The sequence below is a fragment of the Rhinolophus hipposideros genome (genome assembly GCF_964194185.1).
Source record: "Rhinolophus hipposideros genome assembly, chromosome: 11".
Taxonomy (NCBI): domain Eukaryota; kingdom Metazoa; phylum Chordata; class Mammalia; order Chiroptera; family Rhinolophidae; genus Rhinolophus; species Rhinolophus hipposideros.
This window is the reverse complement of record NC_138057.1, coordinates 7,194,151-7,209,088: the sequence shown is the minus strand read 5'-3', so window position 1 is coordinate 7,209,088 and position 14,938 is coordinate 7,194,151. Positions and strand designations below refer to the sequence as shown.

Sequence of the window (14,938 nt, the reverse complement as noted above, 5' to 3'; positions counted from 1 at the left end):
AATGCCGGGTGACCTGGGCTGTCGGCTGACCCAGGATAATGTTTCTCATAGCTTACACTTAGAGATAAACTTCTGGGAAAGATGAGTTACACACACACACACACACACACACACACACACACACACACACACAAGAACTAAAGAGAAGTGGATGAGCTCAACACTACCCAAAAGGAAGGCAAGAATGAATGGATATTTGAGTTTTTAGAGTTTTGTCCAGGTTCGTTGTAAATAGGATTCTGGATCCTAAGTGAAAGGAGCACAGATACTTGTCTTGCAGGAACCTTAATTTAGTGTTGACCCGGAAAGCTGTAGACATGAGGTGGTACTGCCCCCGACCCCATGTGGACAATACTCTAATTATGTCGGTGGCAGCCACCCATACCATGGAAACAAACAGATTGCATTTGGAAAACTGATGGCTAGAATTAGGGGACAGTGTGTCCCAATGCAAAAGACCCTTTGCTGTGTGCAAAAGCGACTGTCCCAAACATGAAGCAACCTAAGTAGAACTTCCTTTGAGTCTTGGGCACCATGCTCTAACCAAATGGGCTTCCTTCTTTAGAAAAGACGCCATGCACTGATGCTACAGGAAAACTACTCTGGAAATGCCTTACAAAGATGTTGCTTACTAATTAAAAGCACAAACATATACGCTGACATTTCACAAACTTGAAAAGCAGACACTGACGTCTAGGCCCCTTGGATTATTCCCTAGGACGGAATGGGTGTGGTATCTGTGAGTCTGTGCATTTGGAGAGCCTGCGCTCCACCAGGCGTCCCAGACCTTGGGCGTCAGGGCGTCCGTGACTCCCAGCAGATCTGCTCTCTTCTTCCTGCATTCTATTTTGTAAATACTTTGGCACTTATACTGGGTTGCCTGTCATCTGGCCTCCCAAAGGTACCCAATGAAGTCACAATTTGAAATAAATAAGAGGAACGGGCCTGAATCATCCTCCCCCTATTCAGAAGTATTAGTAAGACCTCTCTCTCTCTCTCTCTCTCTCTCTCTCTCTGTCTCTCTGTCTCTCTGTCTCTCTCTCTCTCTCACACACACACACACACACACACACACACACACACACACCAAATAACGAAAGTAAAATCCATCACAGTTGGGAGTGGGTGGCTGTCCCAAATATAAATAATATATGAGAAAGCTTATTTTCCAGAATGTTTGTTCACCAAACATTTAGATCCATATAAGAGGTGTTCCAGGAAAACAACGGGAAGGTCCAGAATTGATTGGTTGCTAATCTCTTTACCTTTTGTAGGATGTTTCTTCCAGCAGTGGATTAAATCCATGTTTAATGCTACCCAGGCCCAGCTATGTCCATATTAGGAAAGCCCAAGCTTACATCTCATTCCCTTTCTCTCTCTCTCTCTCTCTCTCTCTCTCTCTCTCTCTCTCTCTCTCTCTCTCTCTCTCTCTGTGAAGAAAGGCTCTGTCCTCCCTCCCATTGCTCCGCTTCCACCCCCACACGTGTAGGTGGGAGAGGAGGAGCCGGGAATGTGAACTTGATCCAGCATTGATCAGCCAAGCAGCAAACTCTTATTGTTCTTTAGATACCAAACATAACTTCTTTCTACGAGGGATAAACCCGGCCATTCTGCACACAACACAGCTTTTGTGCTCAGGAGTGTGAGAGATGGAAAAGGACCACAAAGAACATTAGAGCTTTATTAGACCCATCATAAACATCTCCTAATATGCAGAATTTAAGAATCCACCCAGTTAATTTATATTCACATCGATATTAGGTATATTAGGCTCTCTTAAAACAAACAGTCTCCTGGTCCTTGCTGTTTTTATAATTATCGATTTCAATTTATAGTGTAAATACTTGGTCTGTTTTAGCTTTGCCTGCTATTTGAGCATTTCTTATTTCACCACCTTGCTCTCTGAGGTTCAAGGGCACTGGAAATCATGTGAATGTACAACCAAATACGCTGTTGCTGTTTTTTAAGTGCTGTCCTATGAATGTGGCTGACCTGTCTTTGTACAAAGCCATATGTGGTGAGAACTCAGACCTAGGCACCCTCTGGCCTTGCCACGCAGAAGGTGAGTGTTACGCGACCTCTCCAAGCCTGTGAAATGGAGATAATGCTATTTGCCTCCCAGAGCTGGGCTGAGAATGAAATCAGACGGCACTTGAAGCCAGAGGCACAATGTAGACCAGTAAATGCTCATTCCTTCCCAAAACCAAAGCCTGTCTGGTATTTTGAACCTAACTAAACTTCCAAAGGTCTCAAATTACTGAGCTGTGACCTCATAATAAAAGCCTCACCTGACCACCACACACACACAATGCCGCTGGATGGAACCTGCAGGGACACGACACGTCTGAGCCACTGCACACAAGTGTCTGTCCCTTCCCAGAGGACTGGTGGACACGAGGAAGCAAGTGCTCTTCCTCGTCTGCCTTAGTATAGAGGAGATCATACCCTTTGTGGTCCCATTCGCTCAAAACAATAAGCCTACTGTTGTTATAAAATGAAATTTGACATTTCTACATTGTTCTCTGAAGGTGCCAGCATGAGCAGGTGCTGGATGGAGAAGCATCTGAAATCCTCATAGTAGCTACTTGCACTTAAAAGCACTGCAATAATTAAGAACTCGGGCTTTTCAGTTAGATAGACGTGCTTTTCAGTTTCCTCATCTATAAAATGGGTATAATGATAATGCCTGTCTTATACGGCCGTGACAAGGAGAAGTAAATAGTTATTACGATTTATGCACTTCATCTAGACTCTACTCAGTAAAATGACAGACCTTTTTTTTTTCTCATTCTGGATGTTCTATTACCCAGCATACTAAGGAGAAAGGGGGAGAGGGAAGAATTAAATAAAAATATAATTTAATGGAGTTTTACAACCTATACATTCTTCTTTTTTTGGGGGGGGAGGGGAAGGGGAACAGGACTTTATTAGGGAACAGTGTGTACTTCGAGGACTTTTTTTCCAAGTCAAGTTGTTGTTGTCCTTTCAGTCTTAGTTGCAGGGGGCGCTGCCCACCATCCCTTGCGGGAGTTGAGGAATCAAACTGGCAACCTCGTGGTTGAGAGCCCACTGGCCCATGTGGGAATCGAACCGGCAGCCTTCGGAGTTAGGAGCACGGAGCTCCAACCGCCTGACCCAATAGGCCGGCCCAACCTATACATTCTTGGATTGACCCATTTACAGCTTAATTCACTAGAAGCATTTATGCCAAACCCAGACAGACATCCTTCAATTACAAACTCAACGACAGTGATGAAGAAATACAATTTGAGAAGGGGAAACCTATTGGGAACTCAGACGTCCACCTTGTAATAAATACAACTGAGAAGATCGTAAAGAGAACATATGTTTGCGTGGCTGCACAGAATAGTGGAAAGTGATGGCATGCACAAGTGAGGAAAAAGAAAGAGAGCACAGAGAGAAAAGGAGATGGAACACTTGGAGAACAGGCTGGAGACAGGAGAGGTGATTCCTCCCCAAGGAAATGCCACTGGGAAGCAGACGCTCTCTCCAGTGCAATCCCATCATCACTGGTCGCCCTGGAGTCTTAGCCCCCAATTCTGATGTATTGACTCTGGCCTCGCTTCCATGCATTTTCATGCCAATAAAGTTGCTGAAATTAAAGAAGAATTGAATTGTGAAGCTTTTTGGCATAAATAATGTCATATTGGAAAGTCAGGGCTAATAACAAGCAGGATGCCCTTAACGCTCTTAAGAAAAACCATCTGATCTATGTAGCCCTCAGTGCGGTTTGAAATTTCCCTCCACCTACAAAGGAAAATATTTTTAGCATGTAGCACACTTTGTAACAGACATATAAATGCACTGGAAATATAATTTTAGGGAAGCATCTGGGTTTGATCATTTCTTGTTATACCTCACCCCCCGAATAGGTCCTACTTTCTCAGGATAAGGAGCACCAGTCTGCAGCAATCTGTGCTGTGACCACTGTAGCAATTTCTCATAAACATTTCATTACTGGCTCTGCTTGTTTTCATTTTTTAAAGCGGCAAATACTCTAATGATTTAAATATAAAAGCAGCATAAAAAATGAAGTTCTCCTTCTGGAGCATTTGGCCCCAGTGTTTCCCCCTCCTTCAAAAGGCAACCTAGACCGCACTGGACTACTTTCCCAGAGGTCATTTAGGCAGCAGACATAAATGAGTACTGACTTATTTTTATGTCTCCAAATGTATCCTAGATGTAATGGTTGCTACTGTCCAAGGTAAAAGTCACCTGCAGTGCTTATTGATTTGCAGGAATTTCAAGACATTAACAACCCTGGAAAAAGTTTTTTCATCTCCTGCTGGTCAAACAGGTTAATATCTGTGAATAACTGATTTAAATTACAAGCGAGCCTATTTTTCAATGGTCAACCAGCATAAATGCTCTGGCAGATTGATTATGACTTAAGAGTTCTCCCAATAATCTTTCAAATAGCAATTTTCCAGTAGGAGAGAAAAGAAATGCACAAACAGGGTTTCTTGTTAGTGTACATTTATAAAATACAACTCAGGACGAAACATATGAAAACTCACCCAGTATCACTACAAAAAGGGCAAGTTTTCAGTCTGAGGACAATTCAAGTTTTCAGTCTGAGGATAATTCAACAGGAGGAATGGAAGACACTTAGAGGGAAAGTACATCCCGACCTTCCTCCCCTCAGAGGCAACCAGCACACCTGGCGCTTGGGCCTCAGCGAGGTACCAGGCCAGCACGCAGTAACATAGGGACGCAGTGACGTGAGGTGCAAAGTGGGTCTGGCCTTCACCCAGGCCAGCTCCCTCTCTCCCCAAAGCCATGAGGACTCAGAGAAGGCCAGCGGCTCGCCCATGGTCACACAGCTTGCTGTGGGGCTGCCTCCAAAGCTGCATCTATTCTTCATCAATTCTTCCTTCATCCAACACAGGATTAAGCCCACAGAGCAACACTTCACTACACTTTGCTCTGTGAAGACAGCAAAGTGGGTAGAACACAATGGCTTCTCCTCCTCCACCCAGCCTCCACTCTTGCTCATTAATCTCAAAATAATGCAACCTTGCACTTTCTGCATCAAGTTGTCTGCACCCCACTGAGAGTGTGATGGCGCTGGTTATAACTAGACAGGATGAGAGGAAGAAAACACTGAGCTCCTAAAGGCCCACGCTGCAAGACCGATCTGGAAAGATGGGGTCTTCTACTGAAGGAGCTGAACACGCTCTTTACCAAGTGCCAATAAATTGTGGACAGCTGCCATACAGAGGTACGTGTGTGACACGAATGCTGCCCTTTTTAAACTCACGTTTGGACTTGGGCAGTTTGACAGTCACTGACTGTTACCCTGACCTGGGATACACTTGCTGGCTGTCCGACACTGCACGGTGCCCCTGACACTCTCCTGCTCTGTTTCAGCAGAGGGGACAAAATGAGGACAAAACCAGGGACTCTAGTTGGAGTTTGCTTCTGAAAGCAAATAAGGGGATATGGGAAACATCCATTAAATGCTTTAGAAGGTACATAGACACTTTTTGTTTCAACCAATGGCTTTTTCTCCTTTGTTGTTTTGGTGACCTGGTATTTATTGTCTAATTTAGTTTCCATCTCAGGAGAGGAACAGTTGTGTCTTTCCAAAGGAAAGACCAACACTAATCTTGACACTCACTGACTGTCATTCACAGCAGCTGGTGTGTTTACCAGCTCTCTGATGCAATCCAGTCCAGCATTTCCTCTGCAAAATACACAGTCACATACACAGGGCTACCATTTAGAAGTATCTAAATGGAAGAGGGGCGTGTGTACCCATGACACACATTCATGAAAAACCCTGGAAAGTGAGGTTTACATTACTGTATGCACAAAGCCCATTTTTGTCCATTAAGAGAACAGTTTCAGGAAAAAGAGCCCTTACTGATTAGATTAAAAATCATCACTGCTCAGAGCTCTCTGCTGTATTTATTTATTATCTCTTCATAGCTCTTATAAAAACTGAGGCAAGGATGAAACCAAGCAGATTTGGATTAAAAGCAACCCTGCTAAAAACACAAAATGCCTTAGTCGGGTGTGCTGAGGATGGGGGTCCTGGATCAGAGCCCAGCTCTGCCACTACTAAGGTGACAAGCTTGGGCGGATCAGCCCACCTGTCCTACGGTGCAGCTCCCCCCATGGCTGGAAAGACGAGCTATTCTCCAAGACTTGCCCCTACTTAGGATTCTAAAGCAGACCGGAAGTTGTTCAACACCAGAAAAGACTAATATTTAACCATGAAGCACTAGAAGTCACACCCAAGAAATATACACACGCAGATAATAAATATATTATACGCCTATTTTGTTCGACATCATGGCTCTCTACACAAACAGAAGCCAAGTGTTCTAGAAGCAGCCAAGTGTCCGGGACAGCGCTCCTGGTCAGCAGGGGCTCTGGCGGAGAAGGTGGTGGCAGCCCCCCCGAGAACCTTGCATGCCCACGGTCGGAGCCGCTGCCCAGAGCCTGGGGTGCAGACCTGAACAGCAGCAGACGAAGTGACCCTGTGCAGTGTCAGAGTCCACGGGCCTGCGCTTGCCTGCATGTGCACGACGCGCTGCACTGCTGGGGCTCAGGGCGTGCCCCCCGGCGTGGCAAGAGCATAATGCAGACAGAGAGCAATCCGCCTTTGATGAAGAGACTCCCAGAGTATGTCATCAGCCTAGTAAAAGGAAGAATGGGTGAAGTTCTTCTTGAAAAGTAGAATCAGATGTTTTTCTATTGACATAAAGGTTCACAATCCGAAAACTATCCGTGTCCTAATTCTTCGAGGGCACGTTGAGATCTTTCTGAAGATCTCTCTCTCTACAAAATATAGCACCGTTCCAACAAGAGCCTATTAAATGGTATCGCTTTTTATGAGAGCTACAGTGTCCTTACTTAAGTGATTCTCTCTGTGGGTGCACAGTATGTGTGAATCTGAAGAACGGATGACACTGTATGTCCAAACATGGCCCATCGGACTGTGCACCTTGAGGACAGTCACACTGCTTCCCCTGCACAATGAGCTGGCTGACTTGTGACCGAGTCACAAGGGGACGATGCAGCCAGGTCCCCGGCCTGCAAGAATGTTGTCTTCTATGCACAGCAAATATAGGAAGTTGACCTCTACCCAGGTCCCAAGTCCAGGCAGAGGCCCCCTGTGCGCAGGGTGAACAGAGGTTGGTCTGTGGACACCCCTACAGGCCATGCGCTCATGGGCAGGGCTTTGTATGCCCACTCACTGCCCAGCACAACGCTTGGAAACTAAACCAGAAAGCCAAATACCAGGATTTCTCAGGAAGAATATAAAATCAAAGGACTCTGTTTAGATTGTGTACTCAGCAAAGAAGGAAACTTCTTTTAACAGAATATAGTTTTAAAGAGCTTCCAGGACTCGGCATAACTGGAGTAAGTGACCCCAAGGGCCTCTAACCCGAGCCCGTAAAGCTACGCTTCTGGCAAGTACTCAGCCTTATCTCTTTATTAAAACCCACATGTGCACAGGCCACTACCAACTGTCTCCAGCAACGGGACTTAGCCGAAGAGACTTTTCAAAGGTAGCAACTCCTGCTTCCTTTTCCTTCTGTTCCATAAGGCAGAACAACCAAGCAAATACTGGATTTCTCTCTACAGTTACAAAGAAAATTTTCGAGGGAGAGGAAACACTTTTCATCCTCATTATTTACTAGGAGTCTCGTCTTAGACTACTATGAATAAGATTCAAATTCTTTCTGGAAATCAGGGTTTGGAAGGCCGAGAACAGAAGAAAGAACACAAGAGTTTTCATTTGGGGTCCCAAAGGAAAATGTCTCCTGTTTCATCATAGTGCCAATACTTCTGGACAGTGTCAAACAAGATGCCCCGAATAATACACAACGCCCAGCACAGACCCGCGGTTACCTACTTCTCTCTGGGAGGACGGACCCTGTCTCTTGTGACTGCCAAGCAGTGTGTCACTTTGAGTCTGTGGGAAGGGCCAGGTGCTTTGGTGACACAGCAACATTGCAGGTCCTCCTCTCAGGAAGTCCAGAGAACCTAGTCAGTGTACCGCTGAGGATCCTTGACAAAATGTTCAGTCACTTAGAAAATGTAACTCCAACCATGGACAAGAAATGACAGCAAAATTATCAGGAGCCCCAAAGCGCAGCACATTATGGCAACTGCTATGATTGATATAAAAGAACCAATGCGCTCACAGCACATGTAATTTGAAAAATACAATTTCTCTGGAATTTGCAAAATAACTATTCTCAGTTTTCTTGAATGACCATTACATGTAGAATTCTTATAGCCACTACTGAGAGTGAATATTCTAACAGGCCTTAGAATTATGTTGGTAATATTAAATAATACATAGCAAAAGAAGTCTACAAGTTACTCTCCTAATAAACCACCTGGCTTTCTCGGTGCTAAGAGTTCCAGTTGACAGAAAGTCTCTTACATCATATCTTATCAAGTTTCCTCAATTTTGTGACTACTGCATTTTCCCTGCAAGACTTAAAAGTTTTCCATCATGTGCTTGTGTGGCCTTTGGCAACTGGCAAGTGTTGGCTTGGAAAGAAGTGGCATTTTCCAAGATGACACAATAACCTGCTGTTCTAAATTCTGGGATTCAGGAGCGAGTCTGAGAGCTTGAGCTGATTCTTGCCTATTTCCAGGACACTGTATGGGACCGACCAGCTGTTCCCCGTCTTCTCTATCCTTGACACTGCCACTTGCTGCCCGTGATTTTGCCATTTAATGGCTGCTAAGCATTTCCCCCAGAGTAGAGGGAGCCACAGAAGGGCTGGGACAGTCATCACGGCATCAGTGTGCTACTTGTTAGTACTTTGGGAAACAGGTCGCCTGGGAGTTGAAATTAAGAGCCAAACTAAGGCTGGTAATTCATTCGTACCCTTCCTAGTGACTTCTGTGAACAAGCTCTCCCATCCATGGATTTCGATCATCTGCGCTGTCACAGCAGACTGAAGGACATCTATGCACTGGCCAGCTCTATCTTTATCCGTACATTTAAAAAATATACAGATGATTTCAATGGTGCCTATTAGGTGGGGGATTTTAAGGCATCATGCACTCAGAATTTAAATCAGCTAATAGCTTTAGAGCAGCACCGTTCACTAGGAATATATGGAAGCCACACTTGTCATTTAAAATTTTCTAGCTGCTATGTTACAAAAGTAAGACATAGCAGCTAAAGTTAATTTTAATAATATATTTTATGGGATATATATTGGGTTGTAATATATCCAAAATGTTATTATTTCAACAGGTAGGCAATATTTAAAAAATGATTAATGAGATACACTACCTTCTTTTTTTTGTACTAAATCCTCTAAATCTGAGAGTTTTCACAATCCATCTCAATTTGGATGCTAAATTTTAATCATAAATGCTTGGTCTATATTTTGATGTTATAAAATTTACAATTGAAAAGGTGGATTCATTGACATAACTAAGTTTCTCCAAACAATAACTGGATTATTAGATTTTAAATTTAAATTTAGATTAAATTAAATATTCAGCTCTCCAGGTGCACTAGATTATTTTTCAAGTGCTTAATAACCACACATGGCTGGTGGCCACCGTACCGGACAGTGAGCCCTGGATCATCTACCATGTACACCACAGCAGGTAATACAGGATGAGTCAAACACCCTTGTTTCCCTGGTGGGGCAGGGGAGGTATGAGACACATACAAACAGTAACAATATAAGACAAGTTAAGATACTTGCTAAATCCAGAGAGAGGAAAGCATCCCAAGGGGAGAAAAGAGCACACACCAAAGAAGGTGGTGGTAAAGCTCACAAACATTTGGAGACTGGTAATTACAGTTGAGCATATGCCAAGGAGTGGTAGCAAACAAAGTTTAAATAGGTAGCTTGGGGCAGTTCTGCTGATAGCCTGAAACAGCAGGTCAAAGAGCTTGTTCAAAATGCATTGCTAATGGGGAAAAGGTTTCTGGGAAGGATGGATCTGAGCTGTGTTTGTACAAGATTCACTTACACTGATGTGGATGAAGATGGAAAATGGGGACAGCTTGATGTCTAAAAGACCAACCAGCCACTGCTCTATTCCAAGCAAAATATAATGAAAATATGGGGGAGTCCTAGGAAAGGAAAGAAAATTAATAAATATGTACAGAAGGATATCAGGACTTGGCAATGTGGGCAGGAAATCAAAGAAAGGAAGGAGTCAGAGAGTTCTGTAACAACGAAAATAAGGAAGTACAGAAGAAAGGTTGGACGGGAAAAAGTTATTTCTAATGTATTTGCATATAAAAGTTTTAAAAGAAGATTGGAATATATTGTACATATAGGCTGGGGTGGTGGAGATCTTTGGGCAGAGATGAAAAGAAACCAAAATCTATTTATAGAACTATCAAATTAGCAGAAAGGGCAACTTTCTTAGAAATGATGTTTACTATTCCAACAGTGGCGGGATACAGGTCTGAGTAAATCAAATTATGGTACTATTCATTAGATAGCTATGCAGCTGCTAAAAATTATTGCCCTTGAATTATATCAAGGGATATGGGAAACTGCCTTTTTTTTTTTTTTAAACTTTGTGTTTTGCTTTCATTTATTTTTTGAAGATGAGCTCTAACTTTGAGATCTTAGGAAGTTCCTGAATTGCTCTGGTTTTGTCTGGCCCTCAGGAGCACACATGAGAGTCAGTGGTACACAGGGACCTGGTTACCAAACACTCATTAACTGTAGTGGAAGTCACACAGTGAAGCCTCATGCGGCGCAGTTGATTTTCACCTCCTAGTGTTCTTTTCACCTCCTAGTGTTCTTTCAGCGTTTGCCTTCGTGGGTGGATATTTACTGCAGAATATTAAATGTAAGATTTCTCTTTTTTTATACTGAGTATAGTGACTTGTAACTGCCCCCTTCTAAAATTAGCAAGGTGCTAAAGATATGTTCATTCTTCAACTAGTTAGCATTAGGGTAATCAGGCAAATAAAAAACCCATCATAATCTAGAACACAATGGAATACAATCCATTTTTTTTGTAAAATAATTATGACAACACAAGTGTAAGAAATTGAATATTTTTCTGTGACTTTTAAAAGTCAAATAGTTGCTTTTTTCTAATTTGCTGGGAGTCACACAGCTGATAAGGAACAAAGTAAACTGTGGACCTTTTTTTTTATTCCCATCCCCCTACCACCTCTCCCCCCTCTGGCAACCATCAGCTTGTTCTCTATATCTATGAGTCTGTTTCTGTTCTGTTTTGTTAATTCATTTGTTTTATTTGTTTAGATTTTGCATGAGTGAAATCATGGTATTTGTCTTTTTCTGCCTGACTTATTTCACTTCGCATAATATACTCTAGGTCCATCCATATAGTTGCAAATGGCAAGATTTCATTCTTTTTTATGGTTCAGTAATATTCCATTGTACATATGTACCAAATCTTTATCCATTCATCTATTGATGGACACTTAGGTTGCTTCCATATCTTGGCTATTATAAATAATATGGGGGTATCTTTTTAAAATATCTTTTAAAATATAAATAACATGGGGGTATCTAATATTATAAATAATGCTGCTTCCATATCTTGGCTATTATAAATAATATGGGGGTATCTTTTAAAATAGTTTGTTTTCTTGGGATAAATATCCAGAAGAATTGCTGGATCATATGGAAGCTTTATGTTTAATTTTTTGAGGAACCCCCATACTGTTTTCCACAGTGGCTGCACCAATCTGCAATCCCACCAACAGTGTACCAAGGTTCCCTTTTCTCCACATCCTTGGGAACACTTGTTATTTGTTGATTTATTGATGACGGCTATTCTGACAGGTGGGAGGTGATATCTCATGGTGGTTTTAATCTGCATTTCCCTGATGATTTGTAACATTGAACATCGTTTCATATGTCTATTGGCCATCTATCTGTATGTCCTCTTTGGAGAAATGTCTGTTCAGGTCCTCTGCCCATTTTTTAATTGGATTGTTTTTTTGGTGTTAAGTTGTATGAATTCCTTATATTTTTTGGATATGAAACCCTTAATGGATATGTCATTGGCGAATATCTTCTACCATTCAGTAACTTGTCTTTTCGTTTTGTTGATGGTTTACTTTGCTGTTGAAAAACTCTTTAGTTTGATGTAGTGTCATTTATTTATTTTTTCTTTTGTTGCCCTTGCCCAAAGAGATACATCCAATAAGATATGTTGCTAAGAGCAATGCCAGAGTTGACTGCCTATGTTTTCTTCTAGGAGTTTTATGATTTCAGGCCTTACATTTAAATTTTTAATCCATTTTGAGTTAATATTGTATGTGGTGTAAGAAAATGTTCCTATTATTATTATTATTATTATTATTATTATTTTGCATGTATCTGTCCAGTTTTCCCAGCACCACTTAAGATATATAGTTCAGATAGTAAAGACTTTAAGTTCAGATAATAAAAATTCCAATTTTGTTTTAAAAGAATATGCACCTATATGCTGTACAGCACAGAAAATGTGTAGAAGGAATGACACCAACCTGTTAGGCACAGATTATCTCTGGGGGGTACAATTGAAGGGGCCACTGCTTTAACTTGCTCCAGAGAACATACTATTTTTATTTTTAAAAAGGAAGACAAAGAAAAGGGTAAACTATATATTCATACAGAAAAATGACTGAAAGGATTTATTTAAAAAATTATCTCTGGGTCATTTTTATTTCATTACAAGCTTTTTTATATTCCAAAAAAGATATATGTAATACTTCTATAACCAGAAAAATAGTCTGAAAGAAAACAATCTATAATGCTGATAGTACAATCAAATTTAAATCTGTTTGCAAAGCCAAAGGTTATAGGATTGGGTGTTCTTTAAAGAGGTTTGGATCTAATTTCTTTTACTTCTTTGGGGCTCATGCTTACTTTTATTGCTGCTGAAGCTATTTCTACATTTTTTAAAAAAATGATTTCCATTCAATGTGGCCAAAAAGGAAAATCGAGGCCAACCACAAGGCAAGCCTTCCTGAGAGAAGACAAAAAGCCTCTGTAACCTGCGGAATGAAAACTTCACCAGTAGAACGTGACTCTTTTGTCATGAATGACTTCAATTACTGGTGGACAGAAATTTTTAATGAGAACAAAGAGCATCGGAGTGATTTCAGTGCTCTGGTTGTCATTCCAGGCCAAGCACACTAGTAACTTTATATTATAATGATGGAGACAAAGAACAAGGTGTCCCATTCACCGCCAGGCTCCTGCAACCAGAGGGTCCTGGCTCTTGCAGAGCCTTTCACTGAAGTGGAAACGAGAAGGAACTTTCAAGGAGCGTGAAAAGGCTGTGAGCAGGTAAATCATCATCAACCATATAAATAACAGCAGAAAATGGGTAAAGGGATGAAAAGATGCCATCTGATCATTCACCAATGGAAAGATATGCACTAAATCAGGGTCTTTTCTCTCTGAGGCTGTTGTTTTTACTGAACAGTTAAGCACCCAAGGAAATACCAGTTGGGTCTTAAAGACAATTTATAGCCGGGTTGGCCTCGTTGCACCTGGCTGTGTTTTGACAGCAGGTTTCGTCAGTTTATAGCAGAGATTCTTGTCTACACTATAAGCTGTCACTAATGCAACTAGACCTTTGGAAGAAACATACGGCTCAGAGGCAAATCTCTCCCTTCCTCGTACCCCTCCCCCTTTTAATGAAAAGCAAAAGCCTCCTGCCGGTGGCAAAGCCTGGGCCTCTTCAGGGGAAATTACGAGCCTCCTGGGAGTGAGAGGGTCGGCCCCAGTGCTACAGCCTGAGTGGGGTGCGCCTGCTTCTGGGAACTGATTAAGGACTCTTTCAGTTTTCTTCCCTGGGGGCTACCACTGGACACTGCGGCCCTGTTGTTTGGAGCCAGGAAATTCAGGATTCTGTTCTCTGAGCTCCCAACTCTTCCCAGCTTCCAGGCCACCCTAAGAATGTCTGGGAACCTTGCAATAGCCTGGCCTAGGAACACTAGGCAGATGGGGGTGCCCCCACCCCCATCTAAAACAAAGGCAAGGCTTGGCTATTTAGGATCAGACAGACCCTAAACCTTGCTTCCCTGAGATTTTTGTACGGGCATGCATCCTGGTTTGAGAGCCACCATCTTAGAAGTCACAGGAGCTCATTCTAAGACCTGAGCTGGCAGTACTGCCTCCCAGGACCAGCGGCTGCCTTACCTACTGTGGGGACAAAGCCCCGAAAAGCAGTTTCCAGGCTCTCGGGCTCACAATAGAAAGGTGCTGCCTCGGGTAGTAAATGGCCATCAACTGTGATCAGATGGCCAGCAGCTGTGGCTAGTTGGCCGTCAGCTGTAACCCGTAAGCAATTTACGCCACGCTACGCCATTTCTGCTACGCCAGCAGAAAGAATGGGGCTAGCGAGAAGATGGTGGCTGGCAAGCTCGGACTGTTGTTAGGACGGTGGGTTGCAGATTATGTAGATCCTGCTTCCTGTGTCTCCAGCCCAGCCGCCAGCGAGAATATATTGGTTTGACTCCTCTATCGATGGCTCTGTGGGTGTTCCTTTTTGGCCTCACCATGTCCTGCGTTCTTGTGTGAGGAGCGGGAGCAGAGACCCCACCGGACGCCCCGCACGACAAATGGCACAGTGAGCAGGGTCCCCTGCGTGACACCTACCCCTGCTCTGTTTTGCCTTTTTAGGACTGAGGCTTTTATTCATTCTCTCTCTCTCTCTCTCTCTCTCTCTCTCTCTCTCTCTTTCTCTCTCTCTCTCTCTCTCCCTCTCTCTCTCTCACTCTTTTTTGCCCCCAGAAAGATCAGGCCAAACAAATAACTTTTAACAGGTGACACACATTCCTGAACCGAAGGCAACGCATCCTTCTTAGGAATGAGCTCATGGTGGCTTGTGGCCGACATTGTCCCGTGTGGTAAAACAAGACAAAGATATGAGGAGAGGGAAGAAAAGGTAATGGAGAACAGCCCCTCCTGTTCCTTAATTTCATGGTTCACAG

General features: G+C 42.8%; 1 protein-coding gene across 4 annotated transcripts in view; it reads right to left on the bottom strand.

Annotated features, from left to right (window-relative positions):
- AOPEP (aminopeptidase O (putative)) overlaps positions 1-14,938 on the bottom strand; it is a 359,188-nt gene that overhangs the window by 81,264 nt on the left and 262,986 nt on the right. The gene's annotated exons all lie outside the window — the stretch shown is intronic.